The sequence below is a fragment of the Kogia breviceps genome, chromosome 2, assembly GCF_026419965.1.
Source record: "Kogia breviceps isolate mKogBre1 chromosome 2, mKogBre1 haplotype 1, whole genome shotgun sequence".
Taxonomy (NCBI): Eukaryota; Metazoa; Chordata; class Mammalia; order Artiodactyla; family Physeteridae; genus Kogia; species Kogia breviceps.
Window position 1 is genome coordinate 36,969,351 of NC_081311.1, and position 11,768 is coordinate 36,981,118.

The 11,768-nt window shown below is 41.3% G+C and overlaps 1 long non-coding RNA gene across 1 annotated transcript in view; it reads right to left on the minus strand.

Moving 5' to 3' along the window:
• Positions 1-850, minus strand: part of LOC131750259 (uncharacterized) — a 189,327-nt gene extending 188,477 nt beyond the window's left edge. Inside the window, exon 1 of the long non-coding RNA XR_010838890.1 lies at positions 681-850. This is a non-coding gene — a long non-coding RNA (uncharacterized lncRNA). The remainder of the gene's footprint in view (positions 1-680) is intronic.
• Positions 851-11,768: the final 10,918 nt, after the last annotated feature.

An 11,768-nucleotide genomic window follows, 5' to 3' on the forward strand; every position in this document is an offset into this window, starting at 1 on the left:
GATTCTGCTCTTGGGTAGATATCCAGAAAAAAATGAAAACGCTAATTCAAAAAGATACATGCACCCCAATGTTCCTAGCAGCATTATTTACAATAGCCAAGACATAGAAACAACCCAAGTGCCTATCAACAGACAATTGGTTTAAGAAGATGTGGTGTATATATACACAAGGGAATATTACTCAGCCATAAAAAAAGAATGAAATCATGCCATTTTCAGCAACATGGATAGACCTAGAGATTATCACACTAAATGAAGTCAGACAGAGAAAGACAAATATCATGATATTACTTACATGTGGAATCTAAAATATGATGTAAATGAACTTAATTACAAACAGAAACAGGCTCACAGACATAGAAAACAAACTTATGGTTACCAAAGGGGAAGTGGGGGGTGGGATAACAGATGTTATCTGAGTATGGAATTAACAGATACAAACTACTGTATATAAAATAGATAAGCAACAAGGATTTACTGTAGAGCACAGGGAACTATATTCAACATCTTGTAATAACCTATAATAGAAAACCTGAACAAATTATGTATACACATACACATATACACATACATAACTGAATCACTTGCTGTACACTTGAAATTAACACAATATTGCAAATCAACTATACTTCAACTGTTTTGAAAAAAGGTTTTAAAAAAATGCTAGTTTTGCCACTTACTTTAGATAATGTACCTGTTGGACTACACCCTGTAGGCCTGCAAGCCTTGTAGCTGCCCAGCTGAGAGACCAAAGAGCTCGCCGCAGAGACACCAACAGTTTCTTGGACAGGGGATTTTACACGTCCAAAACAAAGGTCCTGGAGAGATACCCCACCGTGGACGGCAAACAGCAGGCAGGAAGCGGCAGCACTAATCTAGGGAGAGGTTGGCTACCATTTATAGGGGGAACTGACGTCAGGTTGGCTCATCAGTTACCGGGGAAACCAGCGGCTGGGACAGGGGCAAGCACGTAGGCAATTACTGATTAAGCCGTATAATTAAGAGGACTGGCTAGTCATGTGAGTGAAGCCCGGACTGGTCGAGCAGGGCAAGTCCAGAGAGCAGGAAAATGGCCATCTTGAATGGCCTGACCACACAGTACCTAACCTTTCAGAGCCTGTTTATTTTCTTATTAAATGGAAACAACAGCTGTCTCGTAAAGTTTTCAAAGGATTCAAACAGATAAAGCACACAAAGTATTTGTCACATTGCCTTACACATGAGGAACATTTATTAAGCTCTACTGATTTTATTATTATGGAGAACACTAACTTTACATTTGTGGATTTGTGGAGTTCATGCTTTGAAATAATCACTTAAATTTCAAAGAAAATAAGAAGAAAAATTCACAGTAATGGAAGGCCCAAATGTCTCTGCTCAACAAAGCCACGTTTAAAAGTGATTATCTACATCACCGGACCCACTAACCCTCTACTCCAAACATCTTCCTGAAACACAACAATAATAATAGCAAAAATGCAAATCAGAAAGTGAGATATGTTTAGCAATGTACCGTAAATTGAAAAGGAAGGAAAAAAGAATTAAAGTACAGGGGAAACATTACACAGAGGCTTGCTATGAAGCAGCAACTAAGCTGGCTTGAAGAAGTCTCTGGCCAGACTAAAGGCAAATTCCGTTAAAAATTGCAAAACACGAGTCACAAGTATAAGGATGCTCTCTAAATACTGTGGCCATGGTGAAACAAGAAAAAAATAGAGCATTTAAGAGAAATTTACAGAGTTGCAATGCTGTGTTGGAGTCAAAACTTACTACCAATAAAGTCCCGTTGTTTTTTCTCGTATAACATGTTCCCAGAGGCAGTTAAGGGACTGCTGTCAGAGCAATCAAAACTTAGTATCCATCTTCCCTTGCGAACACCCCATTTGCCCTAATGGGTTTTCCCCAGCTTTTTCCATACCACACCTAAGAATAAATCCTGAAAACAAAGAGGAGATGATAGGCACCCTGGCCTCACAGATTCTCAGTCATCCACTCCGGGGTGGAGACAGCTGCCACTACAGAGAGAAAAGACAGAAGGCACCAGGGCATCGGCATCACTCTCGCCACAGCTGGTACCCAGCAAGCTGGGGCAAAAAGCACCTGCAGCTAGGGCTCCCGACAGTATGTCACAGACCTTCTCTCTCCCCTTTCCTCCCACTGTTTCAACTTATGTGTTGTGTTAGGCAAAAATTTTAAAAATGAAGACAGAGGCTGAGGGATAAAGAACAAATCTAGTACCTTGCGCCTGGGGTCCAGGTGCGCCGCCCTCCACCACCACTGGAGAGGGGAAGAGGGTCTGCTTAAATAGCAATCTTTTCAACAGTTTCTATCAGCCTTGCATACTTTAGGTTTTGTTGCTCTGAAGCAAAGACCCTATTCACTATCCGGTGGTAAAATGTCTGTGTTTGGGTCTGTGCAATTCCCCAAAGCTGGACTGGAGCACCTCTTAAAATGCAGTGAACAGTTCCTTGAAATTCCCTAGAGATGTTGTTGCTGGTTTCCTGTTCTGATGGCTGTCCTTTAATGCCAGTCCTAATGAGCCCAGGCCTGAATGTTGACAGCTGCCCCTGATAAACACACAGCCTCTGGGCTGCCGTGCAAAACCCCACAAGAATAAGCTTTGCAACCTGTACCTTCGGGGGACCCTCTTCACACACACTCCCAGGCTCCTCGTCTGACTCTTCTCACCTCCTACTTTCCAACTCCCACTATTGTCTTCAGTTATGGAGATCACCTTTCTGGCCACACCTCCTTGCCCTTCCAACCTCTGTCATGAAACCTGCCATGCCCCAGCCTGTGGCTAGCTCCTACCTCGCTGCCTCTACTTCTCCATCAAACCACAATCCTACTGCCTGCAGAGCTTTGCCTGGGTCTCATCTTTAATCACAAATGAACTTCCTCTTTTCTGTAGCTTGGACTGCAGTCTAAGAGCCTCAGAGCTCTAAGAGGGCTCGGGGAGACCATGCATTTTCTCCAATAGTTTTCAAAGTGCACTTATAAACACCTGTAACAGAATCATCTGGGAACTGGTTAAATGCAGATTCCTGCACCTCACCCCAGACCTACTACATCAAAATCTTTAGGAAATAAGCCCCCAAATATACTTTTTAAACAATTTCCCCAGGTCATATGCCCATTGAATATGAGACCTATAGACTTCTCCAACCTCCTCATTCAATAAATAATGACTTCCATTCACTGAGCATGGACTGACTGTCAGGCACTTCACATGCTTTAACTTATTTAATCCTCACAATGTCCTTATGAGATGAGTGCTATTCTTTACTATTATCTTCTCTAGTTCACAGATAAGGAAGCAGAGGCTCCTTCTCAAAGTTAATTAATTCACCTAAGATCATACTGGAAGTGGCAGAGACAGGACTCTTACCCAGGTATGACTCAGAGGCTGCAGAATGAAAGCCTGGCCAGGTCACATTTAGAAGTTTACATTCCATTCTAATCCTGTACTATGAGAGTGGCATTGACATGCCTGCATTCAGCCAGGGGAGCAAGAAAGTGAGGGTACTTGATGGGTTCATGTAGATACTGGGCCTGGATGACTCAGAAAAACACATATCGTCAATATTTCTTCAACAACAGAAACTTTTGGTCTTGTTCATTTCAGATCCTTGCCTCTACTTCCCACTTTCCTGGTTCAGTAGGAACAGTCTCAAGGAGACCAAGAAAAAGACAAAACACCCCACCCAGCCCAGCAAGTGTTTTCATCATGCCCGGTGGAAAGTGTTTCTGTGTTGATGAACAGCTTCATTACCTCTTCAATAAGGCCCTTTGTTAGTAACTGCTTTTGAGAAAATTGCAGTCTGGGGTTCATCTCAAACACCACTCAGACATATGAGAAAGGTCTCCCAAGTGTAATTCAGATGGTTCTAAGGAAAGCAATCTTTCAGCTGATACAAAGCCCCTCTGAAAATTAATTAAGCTCACAAGTGTTCTCTGGCAGCAGTTTTCATCTCAATCTATCCCTTCCTTGCATCTTATAAATACTGTCTGATTGAAAAACAGGCAAAACAAAGGTAATTTGGTAGTTGTTTCATTAATTTAGTGGGTAGATATAGAGATCCCGAATAACTGAATTAAGTGTTCACTTACTGGTTCGAGCCCAAATGCTAAAAACTGTTGCCTACAGTGGATTAAAACCCCAAAACAAGCCTAGACTCATTTGGTAGGGCTTCAGGGCTCAATGAGACTTATTTTTATTTGAAGGAAAGCAAAAATGAATACACTACCTCCCTACAGAGCTCTCCTTTGCCCGCAAAGCCTAGGATCATGAAACACACACTCCCTGACCCAAGCTTTTTTGTTGTTGTTTTTTTTTTGTGCCGTACGTGGGCCTCTCACTGTCGTGGCCTCTCCCGCTGCGGAGCACGGGCTCTGGATGCGCAGGCTCAGCGGCCATGGCTCACGGGCCCAGCCGCTCCGCGGTGTGTGGGATCCTCCCGGCCCGGGGCACGAACCCGTGTCCCCTACATCGGCAGGCGGACTCTCAACCACTGCGCCACCAGGGAAGCCCTTGACCCAAGCTTTGCCAACACAAGGCGGGCAGGATGGGGTGGGGCAACGGCCTGGAGAAGAACTTTGGATTTGAGGAGGAAAGGAGCCCAAATTATAATAATTTATTTCATCTTAGCATTTCTGAGGTTCAACTTGTGCTAAGACTTTATTTTCCCACATACTATGATCTCTTTTGTGGATTTCACTTCCTCTGCTACCTCTTAAAAGCCAGTGGGTTTTGGCTTCATATTTCTATACATATTTCATCTACTCCTAGAACATTAATTACTCCAAGTTGAGGATGCCTAAATCTTTGTTTCCGGCAAAATCTTTATCTCCTGAGCTTCAGATCCAAAAGTCTAAATGCTTCATGGGCATCCCTGAATATTCCACAGACCCTCATATTTACCACATCCAGCCCTGAACTATCTTTCCCCACGATCATTGTAAGCACCCAAGCCAGGCATCTGGTCATGATAATAACACCTTCCCTTTTCCTATCAACCAATCAACCTGCCAGCCAACCAGACACACACTATCTCCAAAATCTTTCTCAGACTTACTTCCCCTTCCTTTCCATCCTCTTAGCGCATCTCAGCTCAGGACTCGTCCTACCCTAACTAAATAATTTCACCAACCTTCTCCCTGATCGCTCTGTCTCTAGTCTCTCACTCTTCAGACCATCCTCCTCCACAGGGTCCTGGCCCTGGAGAAGTTTTTCTTTTATGACATATATAATTAAGCAATATATGCAAATAGCAAACAATTCAGATCATACCAAAATAAATGGATTGAGAAGTAAGGCAGATTGAATTATTGGCCCCAATACTGTACCCTTGTGTTATACGGCTTCACAATCCTTCACTAAAAGCAGTGGATAATCCTCACCTTTTGACTTGGGCTCAGCCACGGGACCTGTGCCACTGAGTGAATGAGGGTGGAAGTAACAATGTTGCCATGTAGAACCTAACCTAATGAGGCCCCTCATCTTTCCTCTTACCTTTTTGCACCTTCTTCATCCCATGAGAAAAACTATCCAACTATCCAAGGAGGATGAGACACATCTAGACTACACCTGGACCTAAACCACAGAGTTGCTCACAGACATGTGAGTGAAATAAATGCTTATTATTAAAGGTCATTGAGATTTTATGGTTGATTATTAGCTGCACTCGTCAACTTTATCAAAAATTGGACATCTCCCTCTTTATCTGCCTGTCCATATATTTTTACACAGATACATATTTTTCTAATGAAATCTTTTTGTTTCTTTTTCATTTATTTTACTTTGGTTATCTTTCTATAACAGCAAAAAGTAAAAATAAAAGGAAGGAGGCTTCATGGCTGTCACATGTGATCGTGAAAACCAGGCCTTGCTATGGGTACACATGAAACAAATTTTTCTCTATCAGTCAAGATGCTTTTATTTATAAACAAACAAAAAACCTGAATCAAACTGACTTAAACAATAAGTAAATGTATTATATCACATAAAGAAGGAGCAAAGATAGGTCAGACTCCAAGGAACACTGACCCTAAAGCTTAAAAATATCATCAAGAACCTAGGTTCCTCCCATCTCCTGACTGCCATCCTTAGGGCTGGCAAAATGGAGCAAAATAGCCAAGCAGTTCCAAGCATGACATCCAGAAATACCCAGGGGAAGAGATGTCCCATCACTGTCTGCTGTGCCTTTTGTAAATTGAAAAAATGTTTTCTACAATTCCCGCGAAGACTTCCTTTCACATGTCCTCCCCATTTCTAAATCACTGTGCTAGCACACTGCTCAGTTCTGAGGCTGTAAATAATAAATTAAAACACAGGCCTGACCTCTAGGAGCTTCTCTTCGAGTCAGATGACTCGAATGACTTGAATATTTAAAATCTTTCATTTTATTATTAGAAAATTTTATTATTATAAATTAGTATCCAGGGGGAAATAAAAAGAAGAGACTCTAATTAATACCAAAGAAATCATTATTAGTCGTGGAAATTCAAGCATCAAGAAGTATTTTCCCCCCAGTATTCCCATAGCTACAACTATTTGCAAATTGATCCTACTTGACACAAAATCTATGGAATCCAGGAATCCTGATCTCTTTCTATGCCTTAGACAGTGGAGAAAAGAGAAACATAGGTAAGGAGTGGTGAGAGGTTGTGGGATACAGAACATAGGAGAAGAAAACTAAGAAGTTCACAGAAGAACAGAGTCCAAAGGACAATAAGAAAGATTGATTCTTTACACCCCCCAGAGAGAGCTGGCACAGAAGAGCCTTTAGGATTTCAGAGAAAGACTTAGCCTTGATTCCCAGGAGAAACTAACTGCACCTCTTTACTCCAAAAAAAAAGTAATATTCAAAATTATCTGAATTATATGCCAGCATTTAGGGGTATCCCCTCATTCGATATTAATGTGCTCAGATATATGGATGATACGAATACAACCTAAGGAAGGAAGGAAAAGCAGCTGAGGTGTTGGGTGAATCAAAAGGTCTGGACTTGAAACTGGATTCTGCTTCTCACAAGCAGTGTGACCTTAGGAAAGTCAACTACCACCTCTGAACCTCAGCTTCTCTATAGGTAAAGGTAGGAAAATCCCAACATAACAGTTTTTGTTTTGTTTTGTGAGAATCAATAAGCTGGTATATGTGAAAGCTCCTTGTGAACATAGCAGAGTGGTACAGCAGGCCAGGATTAGGTTACACAGACTTGCTTCTATTCTGGGTACAGAATGTGATACTAATTGACGTCCAGGGCTCTTCCCCACCTTGGAGACACCATCCATTCTGCAGAACTATAACCTCCCAGACCTCTGTGGTCCCAGTACAACCCTGGTCCACGGGTATTGTGCACAGTTCACACCAGGGGAAATCTCTTTGTATCACCATATGGGAAGTCTCCTAGGTGATTTGTTTTGGGAGGTGCTGGGCACAGTGACAGTCCTGGAAGAAAGGAAAGAGATTTTATGGTGTTTACAAAAGAATAGAATGACCCTGACTCTTATCATAACTCAACACAGATTGAAATCTTTATTGTAGGTTGCCACCATCTCCAAACTTGTCTCAAGTAATTTCTAGAAGTTTATCTTAAAAGACTAGTTTCTCCACATTCTTCCTCTCAATGATATAGAAACTATATAACCCACCATATTTTTGCAAAAGGTAAGTGTTAAGTTTATGCATATCCATATCATATTGGCCAATTTATATTGGCCAGTTTCCCCTTGCCTTTGATAGCAAGGTTGGACTGACTTATATGAGGATTAGATTAGCTACTCAAAGCACCATGTCTCACATTGGTTAGAATGATCAAAACAATGTCAGAGCATCTTCATAATACAGAGAAGTTTCTATAAAATGGTATTGGCTTTCCATATTTCTATAACTCTCTACATGTGACAGGTCCAGAAAGGAAGAGCTCTTTTTAGAGGTTCTGACATTTGTTATATCAGTTTGGGGTTGTAGACCTGGTACTTCCTGATTTCCTTACTCTAGAGGGCTAGTTCTTCAGCTCAGGTGCTGGTGGTCATGAACCATAGTCCATGGCTGGCCACAGTCATGGCTGACTGACTAATCATAGAGAACAGAGAAAATGTTTCCATTCAATCATGCTTTTAAAAAAATCTTAATTAATGTATAATTGGTTTACAGAGGAGTTTCACCTCACTGAAGTAGACACAAAATAAGACTGATATTTTTTCCCAAATAATTTTCCCAGTTATTTTATACAAAATTCCTATTTCTTACCCAGTCATGTCATTTTAGGAAGGCCCCCTAAGTTTCTAGTCCAGTTTAATATTATATCCCATTCAAAACTCTCTCCTCATCCCACTGCAGGTTAGACTTACAACCTGAGCAGCTCAAGATGCCTCAATATTTACATGCTCCCCCTCCTCCCTCTTCTAGATTCTAACTCCTCCACTGTTAGGGCAGGAAAGAGGGATGGGAAGTGAATTGTTATGACTGCATAACAATTTACCACGAAAACACAGTGATTTAAAACAACAATAATTATATATATTATCTTTTATAGTTTCTGTGGGACAAGAATTCAGGAGTGTTCAGCTGCGTATTTCTGGCTCAGTGTCAGTCAAAGAAATTGATTAGGGCTGCAGTCACTTCAAAGCTAGACTAGAGCCAGAGGACCTACTTTCAAGGTGGCTCATTCACAGGACTGGAATATTAGTCCTGGTTGTTGGCCTGAGGCCTCAGTTCCTCTCTTCATGGGCTTCTGCACAGTGCTACTTGAGCGTCCTTACAGCATGGCAGCTGGCTCCCCCAGAGTAAAGCTGTCCAAAAAACCAGGTAGAAGCTGTAATGTATTTTGTAAGGTAGCCTAGCAAGTCTCACATCATTTCTTCCACAGTATTCTACTGGTTACAAAGATCAGCCCTGCTCCCACGTGGGAAAGGACCACAAAAGACCATGATTACTAGGAGGTGAGTATTATTGTAGGCTATCCTGAAGGTTGGCCACCACACTGGAAAACACAAATGTCTTCTCACATATCTGAGGGAGGTCTCATTTCTATTCTTGTTGATTTTCTTTTCTTATACTAACACTCTCTGACAACCAGTGTCTTCTGTGCAGTAGGCTTCCTAATGATGGATATCTTGTGGCGTCCTTGCCAGGCTTCTCTGGAGGGCCCTGTGGGGGCTCCCACTGCAGAGTCCCAGACATGGGAACTTTAACTCTGGCGCAACCTCTTTCGTCATTGCTTCAGTATCTCCCACCAGCAGCCAATGTCACAGCCTTTCGCTACTGAGGCTCCTACACCCAAAAAGCACCCCTCCTTGGTGGGGACAGACAAACTGGGCCAAGCTACCTTCTGTTGTGTCTTCCCAACTCTTGGAAAGCTCATGTTTCCTTGACATGCCAAGTGTCAGCATGCGGGCACTCTACTGCTGTCCCATCTCTCCAATCCACCCCGTCGTTCCAGTTTTCATTTCCCCTGCTCAGACAAGCACAGAAACATGAGAGCAAGTTGTTCAAATGAGGAACAGAAGTAATCCAGTCTTCCCTTCTTGAAAACACCAACTATCTTCACAGATGTTTTTCTTGGAGCCTTAACTCCCTGTGTGTGGGGAGGGAAAATTCCCCCAAATCCCAGAGGACAATGACGACTCTTTCCCACTTCTCAGGCTTCTTTCACAGACCAGGAAGGAAGACAGTGGTGATTAGTGGTAGTGGGGCTTATTTGATTACTTTTTCATAAACAAACCCTATAAGGAGGTTACGGACTCCAACTCAAGGCTGTTCGTTTGCAGCTCTCTCTAGAATGTGGGAGTATTTAGCAACTTTGGTTTTCAGTTTGGGTCCTCGTTTAAAGACTACAGGAGCAGTTTCATTCAAGTTAAGCATCAATAATATTCAATCAGCCATGTAAAAGAATCACATCTGATTTTGAGTAAGACTTTCTTTGTACCTTATCTTCTCTTTTGTCTCCTATGACATTTTACTTTTTTTAATGTCTTTATTGGAGTATAGCTGCTTTACAATGGTGTGTTAGTTCCTACTGTATAACAAAGTGAATCAGCTATACATATACATATATCCCCATAGCTCCTCCCTCTCATGTCTCCCTCCCACCCTCCCTATCCCACCACTAGGTGGACACAAAGCACTGAGCTGATCTCCCTGTGCTATGTGGCTTCTTCCCACTAGCTATCTATTTTACATTTGGTAGTGTATAAATGTCCATGCCACTCTTTCACTTCGTCACAGCTTACCCTTTCCCCTCCCCATGTCCTCAAGTCCATTCTCTACATCTGTGTCTTTATTCCTGTCCTTCCTCTAGGTTCTCCAGAACCATTTTTTTTAAGATTCCATATATATGTGTTAGCATACAGTATTTGTTTTTGTCTTTCTGACTTACTTCACTCTGTATGACAGACTCTATGTCCATCCACCTCACTACAAGTAACTCAATTTTGTTTCTTTTTATGGCTGAGTAATATTCCATTGTATAAATGTGCCACATCTTCTTTATCCACTCATCTGACCTCCTATGACATTTTAGAATGCTTCTCTGATACTTGAACAAAGAAGTCTTTCAAGTCTACCTGAGAGCCTTCTTTGGTGACTTAAGCTAAATCAAGGAGAGTAAGTTGTACCTCAGATATCAATTATGTGATTCTCCCTGGCTACTTGGAAAACTGTACTAACCACTGCAAGACCAACTGTAGGCCCTGTGGTAAAGTGAGTCTTGATTGATTAGCAATGTCTGCCAGGGGTATAGGTTGGAGGAAAGAGGCAATAGTCATGTTGAATATTTGCTGGCCAAATTCAAGAGGTAGGATAGGGAGGATGGGAGGAAGATGGAAGAGGGAGGAAATACGGGGATATATGTATATGTGTAGCTGATTCACTTTGTTATAAAGTAGAAACTAACACACCATTGTAAAGCAATTATACTCCAATAAAGATGTTAAACAAAAAAATGTGTTAATTGTCCTCAAACTGGCTAAGCATTCGAGTCACTTAGGAAGCTATTTTTAAAAAATTTAAATTGCATAGAAAACAAACTTATAGTTACCAAAGGGGAAACAGGGGGGATAAATTAGGAGGTTGGGATTAACATATACACACTACTATATATAAAATAGATAATCAACAAGGGACTACTGTATAGCACAGGGAACTATATTCAATATTTTGTAATAACCTATAAGGGAAAAGAATGTGGAAAAGAATATATATATAACTGAATTACTATGCTGTACACCTGAAACTAACATAATGTTGTAAATCAACTATACTTCAATTTAAAAAAAAAAATTAAGATTGCTAGGTCCCGACCCAAAAGAATAGAATGTTAATTTGTTTTAAATTATGTCTTTGGAAAAAACTGGTTTGTCCAAGGACACACAATAAGCCTTCACCTGGAAAAACCAAGTATCAAATATTTATCTTCTGTCTTCAAATACAACCAGACCATTTTATACCCCTAACAGCCTTTTCCACATAAAACTTTCAGGTATATCTCATGTGATCCATATTGTTCCACATAGTGACATAATGAAGGCTAATCAAAGATTGCTGTGTGAGGGTTTGAGTGTGTATGTGTGAGTTTTGTCAAACACAGAGTTAGAAGGTGAAGGTCCAGATCTGCAAGGCCCTGAAATGAACAAGGTTTGTTCCAGTTTGTCAATATCTTATTGCAAAGAAATGAAGGAGAAAGAATGTCACAACCTGACAATAAAAAGAAGCTTTAAAAAACAAAGTCTTTGGGGACTTCCCTTGTGGCACAGTGGTTAAGAA